This window comes from Choloepus didactylus, chromosome 10, assembly GCF_015220235.1.
Source record: "Choloepus didactylus isolate mChoDid1 chromosome 10, mChoDid1.pri, whole genome shotgun sequence".
NCBI lineage: Eukaryota > Metazoa > Chordata > Mammalia > Pilosa > Megalonychidae > Choloepus > Choloepus didactylus.
In genome coordinates this window covers 66184227-66200128 of record NC_051316.1, presented here as the reverse complement: position 1 = coordinate 66200128, position 15902 = coordinate 66184227, and the positions used below count along the sequence as shown (strand labels likewise).

General features: G+C 42.0%; 1 protein-coding gene and 1 pseudogene across 1 annotated transcript in view; one reads left to right on the top strand and one right to left on the bottom strand.

Moving 5' to 3' along the window:
- LOC119505065 overlaps positions 1-10291 on the top strand; it is a 46328-nt pseudogene extending 36037 nt beyond the window's left edge.
- The window catches only part of SH3GL2 (SH3 domain containing GRB2 like 2, endophilin A1), a 263888-nt gene that overhangs the window by 232346 nt on the left and 15640 nt on the right, over positions 1-15902 (bottom strand). The gene's annotated exons all lie outside the window — the stretch shown is intronic.

The following is a 15902-nucleotide window of genomic DNA, read 5'->3' as shown; positions in this document are numbered from 1 at the left end:
TTAAGAAACATGCAGCCACTTCCATGGAATTTTCAGTGTCTTGAATTCACTAAAACTAAAAAGGATTGATTAAATCATATTTCCATTTGTCACTGAAAATAATTCATGTTTTCCTTCCATCTAATTCCAACTTCAAAGCCAGTTGACAACACCTTTGCCTTTAGCCTTACGGAATAACTTTATTTCCTCTCTTGAAATGTCTCCGTAAGGAGAGACAGTGAAAAAACATGAAAGCATTTGCAACTCTCTCAAACTTCAGAACTTTGTTCCTGACAACACTTTGCCTAGGGAATATCAAAGCAGCTTGAAATATCATAGTGCTTCATCCATCAACAAACTGCACTTGGGAAAGGATGAGTCAAAATTGAAGTACTTGTTGCTCACAACTTGTCTGGGTGAGGAAGAACTAAATCTGCTAATTTTGTTTATCAAAGTTGCCTTTAACAGATTTCTACATTAAGGCTTAATCACTTTCAAATTTTTAAAAAATTATTTTCTTTCTAAATAACTTCCACAGATACAAGTGAAATTCCTCCCTGAAAATACAAGGATTCCATTTTAATATCATATTTGAGCTAAAAGAAAAGAAAAATCTTGAATTTTTTCAGAATAACAAAATATTGTATCATATCTCCAGCACCAAACACAAGTATTTTGAACAGAAAAGCATTCACTGAATCATGAAGTGAACTTGATATTTAATCCATGGGCTTGAATGATCAATTTTTGACGTTACCAAGTTTCACAATTATTTTTTTGTGTGCTTATTATTCTGACATATTTATAAACAAAAGACAATTTCACTCTCCCAAGTATCTTGCTTTGGCCAAAACTGTATCATCACTGTGCTGTTATAAGTTCATTGTCTCTCAGCTCCAAGTCACCATTTCATTATCTGCTCTGTGAGAATGGACTGGACCCTTGAGGATTTTTTCCTTTGTAGCAAGCATGAAGTTGAGCTTGTCATGAGGAAGGGGATTCTCCTCCTGGCTATCCATTTCCAGAGATGTTTGGCCTCGCTGTGTCCAAAGCATGCAGCCCTTTGGCAAGCTTGCTGACCCTGCCCCAGTCCGGTGAGAACTTCACTTGGGCCCTCTTCAAACTTCACCATCTCACTAGTTAGTGGGCTCCTGATGAAACATTTTGTGTGCCCACCCACTATCTCCATTCCAAAATTGGTTTCTCTTGCTCATCCGGTACCTACAAACCACCTCTAGCTCAAAAAACCCAGAGAACATCTCTGCTACCAAGTGGGCTGCAACCATATGTTCTCCAATAACATTTATTACCCACCCTTGGGGAGTCTGGGCAGGTGGGCCCTCTTCCAAGTTACTACTTTCTTGGTACACAATTATTTTCATGTCATTTCAACAGTCAATTATGCTATGGATGGAAACAATCACAAAAGACTAGCTTTTGGAAACTGCTGGAAGTTTTAGACATTCAAAATGTAAAGAAACAAGTCAAAATACAATTGCATATCCCATAATGTGCTATAAATTTATAGAGATTATGAATAGTAACCCTGCAAAAAAAAAAAAATACTTTGGAAAATGGCCTTAATATATATTCTCTGTACCCTTCAGCTATCATAGTTTTAAGCAACCATATTAAAGTAATCCTTTACCTGGAAGTATGATCTCCCTTCTCCTATAACAGTCTCTATAAGAGGAAAACAAAAAAAGGGTTTCAGCTCATGAACATGCTCTTCTGTTTGTGGGTGTGCTGCCATCTTACACATGAGTTCATGGAAAATAACAGCGAAATCTTGTTTTCAACTGCTAACGCTCTATTTCCAAATTGCCATTTCACTGCTAGACTAGAAGCTGTTAGGACAAAAAGTGAAGCTAGTCCAAGATACATCTTGAATTACACTCATTTTATTTATCTGTTGTGCCGCTTTAGATGTATTATGTCCCCCAAAACTCCATGTTCTTTGATGAAATATTTTGGAGGCAGACATATTAGTGTTGATTAGATTGGAATCCTTTGTTTCCATGGAGGTGTGACTCAATCAACGTGAGTGAAACATTTGATTGGATAATTTCCATGGAGGTGTTACCTCACTCATTCAGGGCCGGTCTGAATTAAATCACTGGAGCTATATAAATGAGCTGACAAAACAGAAGGAGCTCAGTGCAGCTGTAAGTACATTCTGAAGAGCAACTGAGAGTGACATTTTGAAGAAGAGCTGTAGCTAGCAGAGGACAAAAAACCCAAGACCAACATTTTGGAGAACACCATTTTGAAACGCAACCTTGGAAGCAAGCAGACACCAGCCACATGTCTCCCGAGTTAACAGAGGTTTTCCGGATGCCAATGGCCATCCTTCAGTGAAGGTACCCTGTTGCTGAAGCCTTACCTTGGAGACTTAATGGTCTTAAGACTGTAACTTTGTAACCAAATAAATCCCCTTTATAAAAGCCAATCCATTTTTGGTGCTTTGCAAAACAGCAGCATTAGCAAACCGGAACATCTGTCTGTCTTGGTAGTTCTCAACACCAAGGGTCATAAAACACCAAACACTAAAATCTTCCTTTGCTCCCTCAATGAAGCAAAGGCAAACAGATAATGTTAGGCAGCTCACTATACGAGGACATCAAACTTTCACTTCACCAGAGAGCATCAACTAAATTTGATTAAAAAATTTTTTAAAAACACTTTTTAAATATATTTTGGCTTTTGGTTTCCTAGATCAAAACTCTCAGAATGGCTAACAAGAAGAAATCCAATTGGTAAAGTCATGGACCATTAAAGCAAGAAGATGAGCATAGCTCACATTACTCAGAAGGGAAAGGCACTATTCAAGAAAAGGAAAGGCTAACAGCTCTCAGTTCTGGCTGCATGTTGGGAAAACTTGTGAAGTTTCTGGTTTAACTGGTCTGTGGAGGGGTGGAGTCTGGACTTTTTTTTTTAAAGCTCACCCAGGTGATGCTAACCCATGCAGTCAGGGTTGAGAACTACTAGATTAGACTACTCCAGAAAAGAGTAAATCATGAGTGAAAGTGGAATGCCTGGTCAAGCACAGAAATTTTACAGCAGGTAAAATGATTTGCTGACTTTGACGGAACGAGAAGTCACTTTCTGACAGAGCCTGAGTAGGAGAATGTATGCACATACCCTGGCAGGAAGGTAGGTTGGGCCAGTTCTGCATTAGAGTTTTAAAGTCATTCTGGATTCACCCGGTTTGCATGTCCACAATACTGAGAGGTTAAGTTGGATGTCATAGAGGATGACAAATTGCACACCATGAATTTTATAATATGCAGCTTATTATAAATATTTCACTATATGTTAGCATTTATATATGCACTGACACAACTGCATATCCCACACTTCAATAATACATGGGATGACTGCCATGTTGGCCCCAGCCCTCTTCACTTAGCCGTGGCTAAGATACATGTCTCTCCCCGGTTCTCTTCTAGTTCTCAGGAACTAGGACCATATACAGTAGAGAGCGGAGTCTTTCCAGGGCAAAATCATTTCATTCTGCCTTTGGAGCTCCAGATTCTCACCCTCAGCTATGCAAACAGGTGTTGCATAAATGTTTGTTAAACGAATTTTCCTTTAGCATAAATGGCCTTCCTGGTAATCTCAATTTTGGATGAAGTCTTCTTCCAAAAGCTGTTAAGTCTAAGAAGTAAAAAAGAGCTAACAAAACGAGTCAGTAGTGAGGGGATGTCTGTCATCCAGAGCTAACAAAACGAGTCAGCAGTGAGGGGATGTTTATCATCTGGATCCAGAAACAAAAGTACTTATGAATAATGCTAACACCTGTGCCCCTGCTGCAAACTGAGCTAAGCTTTACCTTGCAGGCCCCTGACGAACTTTCAGGCACAAATGACCTGGAGGAGTTGGTGACACCTTCTGCAGGATGCCCTGGAAAGCAGAACCAAGAGAACACACATTCACCCTTGGCCCGAGATGAAGCTTAGCTGCCTGTTCTCAGCACAGCTCTTCAAGATCATGACTTTGTAGATGCTAGGCCTCCTGCCTGCACTGGCACCCTCTTAACCACTAAAGGTAACCTAGACTGTAACCATTAACAAAGAACTCTGCCAGGAACATCACTCACTTCCTGCTCACAACCACCACACCAAGACAAGCATTTTCATCCACCCTTATTTCACATACTAGAAAACTGAAACTTAGGATAAATTAAGCAACTTGGTGAAGAACACACCTAATAACTGGTGACCAATGAGTCTCAATCCCAGAACCTCTCTGTCCACAAATCCTCCTTGCAACATGTGCCAGAAACAGCAATATTAACAAAAATGATAATTATTTAAAAATAGCTAACATTCATTCATTACTATTATGTAGAAATAGTATGTTAAGTGCCTAATAAGGATTAGCTCATTTAATCCACATAACAATCTCATGGGATTCTGATATTATCCCCATATTACAGATTTGGACACAGGTTTAGGGGAGCCAATCTTCTGTGTGATCTTGGGTCAGTAAGTAGCAGAGTCAAAGTGAAGGCCAGGCACAATGACTCCACAGCCTGTTTCTTAATATACTCTATTCTGCCTCCACAGAAAACTGGATGAGCAAGAAGTTTTAAAGACTAAGTTCTCTAATGAGGTGGGTAAATCAACTCACTTCTGAGTCTGTTTTCTCATCAGTAAAATGAGAGTATTGGCATAGATGAGGTCTAAAGTCCCTTCAACCAACAGTTTTGCTCACTGTATGATCCTCAGCATCAACCACAGGACCATGAAAGCCACAACCCAGTGTGACCAGAAGCCAACTCATAGTGTGACTCACTCTGGGTTTCCAAGGGGGTTTGGGGGGAACCCTTCGCCCTGCCTGAACTGAGCTGACCTTGCTAAGCACAGGCCCAGAGAGTCTACAGAACTTTGCAGGAATCAGTCACACAGAATGTACACACAGCAATGCTCAATTTCTTGGGCTCCCATTGCAAATGTGGTTCTTTGCCTATGATTGAAGAATAAAATAAAAACACACTTCCTATAGAAAATAATCTAAAAAACAAACAAACAGTGCAAGAATGAAGAAGATTCAAATGTACTTTGCAGGGGATTTAAGGTGGATTTTCTTGACAGCACAACAATCTCTGGAATAACTGTGGGATTTCTTTTAATCACCCTGCAGTTAGTCCACACTTATAAAGCAAAAAGAAATGCCTCAGTAATGGAAGTCCTTTGTTACTTCTACGTACAAGAAGTTTTTTTTTTCATTTTGGTACAGGTGTTTCCTACCTTTTTTCCACCTCATTTTCCCCCAAAATGGAAGGGAGAACAAATTGGTAATCAACTGTCTTGTTACCATTTAAAATCTTCTGTTGCAAATCAACATTATTTATGTCACTTTTACACTTACAGGTCTAAATGGGACCAGGCCAATCCTTTAAAAGAGGGGTCAAGTCTTGCCAGAAGGCATTATTTCTTATGACAGTCACCACACCTGCCAATCTCCTGGAAGCAGGGATGGAAAAGGTAAGGCAGTGGCAGCCTCTATGTTAGAATGTGCTACAAAACACTTGTAAAGAGAGAAGCAGAAGTTACAAAAAAATGTTTTGGCTAAAATGTACCAAGTCAGAGATAATGTTGTATGCTGCATCATAACTGCCCTAAAAAAAGTTAGACATCAACTGTCACCCAACACTGAGTCCATAAGCAAAACAAAACAGTTCAAGCAATAGCAATTAACCTGTCATTCCACTGACTGCATTTAAGGTAAATAAAGTAAACTAAAAAGGCCTCTGCATTCGACAGAGCATCCCTGGGGGAGACAGGACCAGTCAGGTACTAGACCACTTCTAATGGACAGAGTGGGTAAAGCAGCCTGTAAGGCAGCCAAGCCTCCGGGCTGGAGAGAGGCAGAGCACACCGAGCTTGTTTAGATAGTGCACTGAGACCAAATTCAAAGGTCACTGCAACCAACCAAAAAAGGGGGGTGGGGTGGGGAAGGGAGCCCAGCAGACCCATTTCAAGCCATGGTCCAATGGAATCACTAAGATCATTTCTTTCTCAAGCTACCGTAATCCTGAGGAAGGATGCAAGGATGTCAAGAGCATCCTGCCTGGACTCCAGAAAATGTCATGGATTTTTGATAATCACCCTTCAGTCTTTTTCTCTTTTATATCATACCATCCAATAAACAGAGTTCTTCAGTTTTTAGCACCTTCTATAAAGAGTGCCAATCCAATTTTTAAAAGATGGGAGGGACAGTCTGGGAAGGAAAATTAACTTCCATTAAGTTAAACCAGAAGTCTTACTACAATGCTCTTAAAATGGTAGGTCTCAGCTTCCCGTAAGTGAAATTATTTGTAATATTCCCAGCCCTATATACAATTCCTGACTCTCGAGTTGACTACTGATCTTGGAATTACTTTTAGCCATTTCACGAAATCAAATTCGTGGCAGACAGATGAATATTTACCACCACTGACCATATCTCAGTTCAAGGGGAGAATTCAATAAGTTTCCAAATAAACTGTACCAAATTAAAATGCCCTAAAAAAGTTACTTCTGCCTCTACTTAAGCATCTTCCAAAGGACTTGGCCATATAACCATGCCATTTAACCATGCATTGGCTTACTCTTATATCCTAAAAAAATAGAAAAAAAATTACTGTGGTGGTTTATTTTAATATATAACTTCACCTTTTCCAAAGCTTACATGGGAAGGAGATTTGATTTCTGAAATAACTAAAAAAAGATACTTTAAAAGGGACAAAGGGAAATACTGTTCACACAGCCATTAGATAAAATAAACCCACTCATATCATTCTGGAGCACTAAACATAAACACACACAGTTAAAACCAGCATTTGAACCATTAAAGAAAGGTCCCAAAGAAGGAAACCTGAGCCATTAATTACACTAGACTAATTCCATGGAAAGCAGCAAGTTGCTTCTACATCTAAAAATAACCTCTAAACATTAACTTTAAGCCTACTGTTTATTTTTAACTCCTTTCACCCATTTTGCTGAGTGTCTTTTGCTTACAGATAGGTTCAAATTAAAGAATAAGATATCACTAAAACAACATGGGCTTTAAAACAAAAAAAAAAAAAAAAACACCTGAGACCGTTCAGGACGGACACACCCAGGCACAGCAGGATCTGAACAGCTGGTTGAAGATGCCCAGCCCTGCAACAGGGGAAACGGCACCACGCGTGAAGCATCCAAGGAAAAGCTCATAGTTAAGAACACTCACACACACATGCTCAGTGGGCAGGGAAATCTCAATGACTGGCACAGAGCTAATGAAAAAGAAAAACTACAGGGAAAATGTGAACATATACAGATCCATCACCTAACGCAGCAACAAGCCTCATTACAATCTCCACACCCTAAGCCCTAGGCTCACATGGCATTTTTTTACATATTTAAACAGTATGTCCCTTTCTTCCCTCTGCTCTGCCTTCCAACGATACCTCAACTACAACGATGGTAAAGATTTTTTTTTAAATTTCAAGTATGTTTACCCACTGTGGATTCTCATAAAATTAGTCTTTGAAGTTCACTCCCCACAAAATTCAAAATAATGATACATATTCATTGACCCAGATAAAACTATTATATGCTGTTTGTTGTTCTGAAATCAGCATACCCCTAGTAACCAAAGAAAAAACAGATACCTCACAACAGGACAGAAATAGCATTCTACAGACGGGTCGTTAGCAAAATTATGCAGCTAGATTATCCTTTTCTACAATGTGTGTAGGGCTGCTACATAAATAATGCTTTATTAAACTGTTCTCTGAAGACCTGACTGGGAAAAGATCAGAATCTGAACCAGCTGTGCTGTTTAATATTATCTCTGAGGGAGGTGTGTGTAGGTGGGTTGTTTGAAATTCTCTTCAACTTTATACCCCTATCTTGGACGCTTTGGTTTTCTTCTCCTGTCTTAGTTACTCTGTCTTTTATGGCTAAAGAACATAGGAGATTTAAGTAAAAACAAACGAATTTAAGAACAGTGATGCTTAAAATGCTGTGTTTGTATTAATCTTTTATTCAGTTCATCCAGGAAGGGTTTGTGCTACAGAATAAACTCCAGTGTTCACGCAATTTTAATGAAAATGCTTCTGAACCCCCATTCCCTTCTTTGTGCTTGAGCTGCTGTTCAGTACCCTGAATACTTTAAACATCCCTAATGCAATGGCTAAGATGGCCAAAAGTGAGAATAGCATTTATAGGAGCCAAAAATAAGTGTTATAAGAATTTAAGTACTTGCAAAAGGACAACACGTCAGTTTTTTTTTCATAAGCAAGATAAAAGGTCAGATTGGAAAAAAAAAAAAAAACTAAAGACACATGGTCTTAGATATTTATTCTCATTTCCTGGATAATTGTTTTCTCGTTATCAAAAGGTATATGCTCATTGTTTGTATTTTTAAAGGAAACAACACAGAAAAAAAAAAAAACAAGACAATACTTTCAAAAGCCCACACCTAGAGATAACCATTCACATTGTGAACATCATCCCAAACCACCATCCATCCACATGCACAGGCCATACCCACACGGTACATACAGGCTTGTACTACACATGCCCTTCTAAAATCCACCTCCCCTCATCCCAGCATATCAGGGAAAGATTTCCCAGTGAATAAATACAGGTGACATCAACCCCTTTGTGTGACTGCACCAATCTTTCACTACCCTTAACAGAATAAGGAATTTTGAACATACACCAGTACACACTTCCCCAATTATCCTTCTTGTGATAAATTATAATTCCTTAATCAAATGGAATATACAATTTTATTTATACATATGGCCTGATTCCCAGAAACAGGAAAATGCAGTACCTAAGAGTACCCATTGACCCTACATCCTTACCAAAGCTGGGTTTTGTCAATTTTATTTTTCAGTACTATGTGCAAATCTTACTCCCATTAGCCATTTCAATATAATGCTTTTTCTATTCACCAATTCTTCACTTATATGTACTAAAAATAATCAACCTTCATTCTACAGTTTCTGCTTCCCATCAATCATGTTCAGAAAGTATTTCTCCATCTCAAGAGTACCCATATTTTCCTTTTGCTACTTTATAAATTTTACCTTTATAATTTCCAACCACTTAAAATTTATTTTAGTATAAACTGTGACAAAAAGACCCAGTTTTATATTATTTTCCAAATGAAGAGCTAAATGTCCCAGCATTGTTTACTGAATAATCCCTTCTTTTCTCCACTGATATGATATGCTGCTTTCATCATATACTAAGTTGTTGTAATACATTTGTGTTTATTACCAGACTTTCTATTTTGTTCCATTGACTGAATAAGGGAATTATTAAATGATTCATTTAAAGTCTATTCCAGCATCCAAAGGGTAGAATGCCAGTGTCAAATTCTGGCACCACCATTAATTAATGGCTGTGTTACTTTGCATAAGATACTTTACCTCTCTGTGCCTTAGTTTCCCCATTAATAAAATGGGTATAACAATACCTACCCCATGGAGTTATTTGGGGACTGAACTAAATGATAAGCACTATATACATGTTATTCATCATTATCATCATCACCAAAAGTAAACAAAGAGAAACATGAGCCCTGCCTTCCAGGATTTAGAGCCCAGTGAAGGAGATAGGCATTTAATTAAACAGTCACACAAACTAATGCAAAATCACAAACCATAGTAAGCGTATTAAGGGGAACCTAACACAATCTAGTCAAAGAAGGGGCTTCTAAGAAGCACCATCTGCATAAGGGCTCAACCATAAGTGGAAAAAAACTAGCCCCAGGGTGACAGGAGGTGGGCAGTCTGGAGGGTAAGGGCTCAGTCCAGCCTCAGGGGCCCAACTGCAGAACTGCACAGCTCCTGTTCTAGGGACCCTCTCCTGGGTCAGCACCCTGCAAAGGGCTTGTTGTTCTCACCCTCAACTTCTCAGTTTAAAGTAACATTCTCAGGGAAATCTTCCCTGACTAGCTGCTTCTGAAAGTCAGAGACATAGTCTTTGCTAATAGAGATAGTGATAGAAACCATTTCATACAATTCTATTTGTTCAACAGAAAACTGATGATGTTCTAAGTCCCTGCCTTCAGTAAGACACAAGTAGTTGTTTATCCTCAAGGTCATCCTCTCTGAATTAAATGTGCAAATGTCTGTGAAACAATCATCTGTTTTTTATGTGGAAATAATTGTACCTTGCTCACATACACATATTTGGCATTATCTCTTCTGGTAAGACCATCCCTGGCTGTGCCAGATAAACAACCATAACCTTTTTTAGGTGACGAAGAGACCGTGGTCTCTTTCCACAACACTGTGAGGTATGACCTCTTTGTCGGCCCCTCATAGCACCCTCGTATTTTTCTTTGCTGCACTCATGATAATTTATAATTATATATTCGTGTGATTATTTGCCTGTCTCCCAGCAGCAGAGAATGAGTAGAATGAGTATCTTATGCACCTCTCTCAACTCCAAAATTGGCATAGAATTGATTTAATGCCTACTATCTGTAAGACAGATGGACGACCAGAAAACAGCATGGGCGTGAACTGGCACTAAACTGGAGTGGAAAGGCAAGAGTCAGATCAAGGAGATCCTTGCAGCTCACAATTTTAATTCTGGTCTTCATAACAAGAAGTCATTGAACAGTTTTAAGTGCAGAAGCAGCAAGGACAGATTGGGGTTTTGAAACGATCCCTGTGGCTAAAACATGAACTCACTGGAACGGTAGGAGAGAACTCTGGGGGACCATCAGGAAGCTCCTGAGAGATGGTCACAGGTAGGAAGAGGATGGAGGCGGTGGGCGGGACAAGAAGTACATGCCTAAGGCACTTCCACAGCGCTTCAACACCAACATTATGATAAGTGTCAGCATTTCACAGGGACTGATATGGCATCAGAAAAGGAAATTCTCCATGGTTAGTAAGCTTCATCCAAAATGTGAGACTGTACAATGCAGAAATAAGTTATTTTAATCCGTGAACCTACAAAGTAAAAATGGGAGTGCAACCTGTAATAAAGTCTATGCTCCACAGTAGACTTTAGAGTCCCAGTTCTGAGTAATTTCACTTTTCCAAGGAACATTAATTATCTTCCTGGAAAAGAGAGCTCCTTTGTATTAAATATACTGAATTTACAATAAAATTAAGCCAAGACCACAAACCATAGTGACTAAAGGGCCATACACTGGCATGTTTATAACCCACAAAACCATGATTTACTACTCTTAAGGAAAAGTGATACAGGAGTAAAGGGAGGGTAAAGTACTGATTTGATCAAGACTCTATCTTGCAAAAGAAGAGGTTGTAAATCAGATAAGTTATAAGGTAAGCTTATTAAAGCATATTTTAATAACCTGTTGTTTTAAATACCTACAAATCAGGCAAAATAACTCACACCTCACCTTCCACCAATAACTGCCACTTATAACAGAAGGAGCCTGCAATATCTTCCCACTCAAGAACCACATAAGTGCAATAGTACCAAATGTACTAGTGTGTGGTAGGTTGAATTATGCACCCCATCAAACACATGTTCTTAATCTTTATCCAATTCTCTGTGTGTGTGAGCCCACTGTAAATAAGACCTTTGGAAGATGTAATTTTTAGTTAAGGCATGGAAAACTAAACCTGGGTGGGCCTTAATCTGGATTACTGGAGGCTTTACAAAAAGAAACCCACAAGGAGGAGTAAACCTGATGTCAATGGATCCTGGAAGAACAGGGAGAAAGGAAAGGGCATCAGCATGGAACTGCAAAACCACAAACCCCAAGGAGTGCCACCAGCCAGCACCAGAATGCTCTAGTTTTTGGGGAGAAAGCAAGCCTTGCCAATATCATGATTTTGGACTTCTCCTAGCCTGAAAACCGTGAGCCAATAGAATTCCCATTGTTTAAGCCAATCCACTGTGTGGTATTTGTGAGTGTAGCTCAGGAGAACTATGACAATTGGTAACCAAGTTCCATTATCCTACATCTACATTAATTCAAAAATCATGATTATACAGTGATATTTTTAAATGTTGGAATCCAAAAAATTTTAAAAGGACCTAAAGCATCAATTTAGTATTTGTTTCCATCAGATTACCATGCAGGAAATCAAATTTCCTAAGGCAGTCTTCAACTCTTTTCATTTACAAGTTAACATTTACTCCAGAAATTAAGAGAGATGCTGCAGAGACTGGAAAAGCAAGCTTTGCTCCAGAAATGACTTCACAGTTTATTTGTCTCCAAGTTCAAAGCACTTTTCACTAAAGCCATTAGAGAGTGCCAGGCCCCAGAGAAAGCCAAACCATCCATAAAGGCACACTTGTACCCTACAAGCAGCCACCCTCAGTACTCTAGTTTATCTTGCCAGACATGTCCTCCCTGGAAAGAAGCTGAATGTGGCCTGCCCATCACATAACCGAACTATGTTTTCATGGTAGTGGTTTTCCATTTTGTTCTACTTTGGGGGGACGGGGAGAGGGTGGGTGTTATTTCTGCATTCACGACTTTCTAACTTTGTATGTGCTGTCCTCAAATTTCAATTCCACCAGAGACAATTACAGTATTCTGCATTAAAGATAAAATAAGGAATGTCTTCTATCTTCTTAAGGTGTCTCACTTCATTGTTTTTTGCTGGGATGGCATTGCCTAGAGGCCTTTTGCAGAAAAGCTAAGAAGTACCACTCCCAGGAGTCTCCTTGTATAAGGACTGAAGAACAGGGCTGCATGTCTTGCACCAAATTACTGAGAATATCTTGCAGAAACACACTTCCATATCAAGCATATCCTAGTTGCTCTCCACCCCTTTATGCAAATCATGACCACTGCCTTTTGTAAGCACAAGACTAAAGATCTGGAAATGTGGAAAGCCGCCTCCCGAATCGGGCCTAGCGTATGCGCTGCAGCCTGCTCTAGAGTTACCCCCGCCCATCGAGTGAGCCAAGATGGCGCCTGCATCCTGTTTCCGCATAGTGACGCATGTATCCGCCACCCGCTCCTACCAATCGAAATCCTGTATACGCGATACTAGCCTAGAAGCTTATTGGTTGTTAATTGTGTATAAAAGGTCTTACCCGGACGGGGTAGGGTGAGACAGCCCACAAGGAGCCGTGCCTGACGGCCACATCGAGGCTGCTCTCCCACGAGGCGCCGTGCCCCGTGTGGGAACCAGTAACACAGAATGTTCATCTAGCTGTAGTAAAGGGCTTGCTTTCACAACTGCCGTGTGGTTCGAGTCGTGATTCATGACCAGGTTAGTTCGCGCAGTCTGCATCTCTCTCTCTCCTTCCCTGTTTCCCCTCGCCGGCCGGGAACCGGGGACCGAGCGGGGCAGCGCCGGACAAGTGGTGGCCCGTACGGGGAAGCTCCTCCTCCTGCCTCGCTCTCGACGGTCCCTCTGTGAGGAGAGCAGCGCTGCGCGTCGAGCTTACGGCGGACTTCCCGCGCCTGATCAACGCGAGAAGGTGAGTGCGTCTTATTACATGATAGTTAGGGCCCGTGGGTTTTCAGGTGACCCCGGGGGACTCGGAAGAGCTCTCCGAGTGACTGAAGTATAGTGCCGACTGCAATCATGGGGCAGTCCGGAAGTTCACCTCTCTTAGCTCCCTTAAAGAACCTTTTGAAACAACGGGGTATCTCGGTCAGGAAAAGCTCCCTTCAGCGTTTTCTTGATGATGTTGATACTTTTGCCCCTTGGTTTGCCTGCACCGGCAGCCTTAGCCTACCCTCTTGGATGAAGCTCGGTCGCGACATAGACCGAGCGTGCCAGACGGGCGTGTGTATGGACCCGATTCTAGTACCCATATGGGAGACCGTCCGTGCGGTCCTTGAACTAGAATCGGCTACCGGCCTAAGCCCGTCCTCTGTCTTGCAAGAAGCACGGTGCGCGCTCCAAGAAACCCAGTCAGTTTCGTCAGCGGACGGCTCCTGTAAGGGCAAACCGCCGGAGTCCAGTGACTCTGACTCAGAGTCAGATAGCGATACTGACGAGAAGGCGGAAGCATCCCCGCTAATTGAGTGGGAGGAGCCTCCCGCCACACCCGTGCGGCCTTCCGCCCCGCCAATGTCTACCGCTGCACCCCCAGGGACACCCCAGCTCCCAACTGACGCCTTGGGCGGTCCCACCAAAGGACCTTGCCGAGAGCTCCCTCTAGTGGCCATGCCCAGTAAATCCTACAGCGGTTGCAGACTTGGCCCTAGAATGCATTAAAAGGGCTGTGCAGCATTTCAGTCAGCAGCCCAAAAATCTCAGGGTGCCTTATTCTTCCCAGCAGCTTGAGATACTCACCGGATGCATAGATCAATGGGCCATTCTCCGGTGTACATTTCTTGGTCCCATTAACAATCAGTTCCCTAAGGCTCCTCTCTTGCAGTTTGTCACCCGGCACCCAGTGATTTTTCCCAAAGTAACCTCTCCTAGGCCACTAGCAGGCGCCCCCACCGTATACACGGACGGCTCCAGCTCTGGAACAGGGGCGTATTGTGTGGAGGGGGACACTCCTAAAACAGTGCTCTTCCAACCACAAAAGCCTCAATGGGTAGAACTGCAGGTTATCATTGCAGTCCTGGAAAGCCTTTCCGAGCCCTTAAATGTCGTCTCGGATTCTGCTTATGTTGTGAACTCTGTACAAATTTTAGAAACGGTGGGCATTGTTAAACATTCCTCTACAGTAAGGACGTTCTTTGCCAAACTACAGGAGGTTATATGGACCAGGCAACACCCTTTTTACATAACCCATATTAGAGCCCACACAGGTTTGCCCGGCCCTATGGCCCAGGGGAACCATAGCGCAGATGTAGCCACTCGACAGCTGCACATCTTTCCGACGCTGGTACCGTATCAACAAGCCCGAGAATTCCATGCCAAGTTTCACATCAACGCAGGTACCCTAGCTAAGCGGTTCAGCATACCACGTGCAGCTGCTCGAGATATTGTCCGAGCCTGCAACAATTGTGCAGAGCAGAGAGCAGTCCCCTCGGTTGGGGTCAACCCTAGGGGTCTCACCCCAGGGGATACTTGGCAGATGGATGTCACTCATCATTCAGAGTATGGTAAGATCAAGTACTTACATGTGTCGGTGGACACATGCTCCCAAGTTTTATTTGCCTCTGCTGAACCAGGAGAAAGAGTCTCCCACGTCATTGCACACTGCCTTGCTGCATGGGCAGCTTGGGGTAAGCCAAAGACGTTAAAGACGGATAACGGGCCTGCCTACACTAGTAAATCCTTCCAAAAATTTTGTGACAACATGGATGTCCAATTAAAACATGGCATCCCCTATAACCCTCAGGGGCAAGGAATCATTGAAAGAGCGCACAGATCTCTCAAAGACTTGCTTAAAAAACAGAAAGAGGGTATAGGCCACGGCCTGTCCCCAAAAGCTCGACTGTCTGTAGCCTTGCTCACATATAATTTTTTAAACGAAAATTCACAAGGAATGACACCTGCCCTGCAACACACCACCCCGAGTCCTCCGCATAGAGGTCTAGTCCGTTGGAAGGATGTCCTGTCGGGGCAGTGGAAAGGCCCTGACCCGGTGCTCAGCTGGGCCAGAGGCTCTGTTTGTGTTTTTCCCCAGGAACCAGGACGTCAACCAGTGTGGGTTCCGGAAAGACTGGTGAGAACCGTGACATCACCTGAAGAAGCCAAGGAACAGCTGTCAGAAACGCCAACGAATATACAACCTGAACCATTAGACCAAGCCTCCGACCCTGCTGATGATGGCGACGACCGACAAGACGATAATAGTAGGACTGACCACCCCGCGGTTGCCCAAAAAGAGGATCGGTAACTCTGTTCTTTGCTCTCCTATAGCAATCCTTCTAATCTGCCTTTTTCTTTTTAGTGGAACTATATTTCCTCCACAAGCTTCAACGAGTCCTTCCTCCTCACCAATGACACACTGATCCTCTCTTTTGCTAACCTCTCTGTCAAGGTTGTCAACACCACAGTTGCGGCGAATGCTACTTGTGAA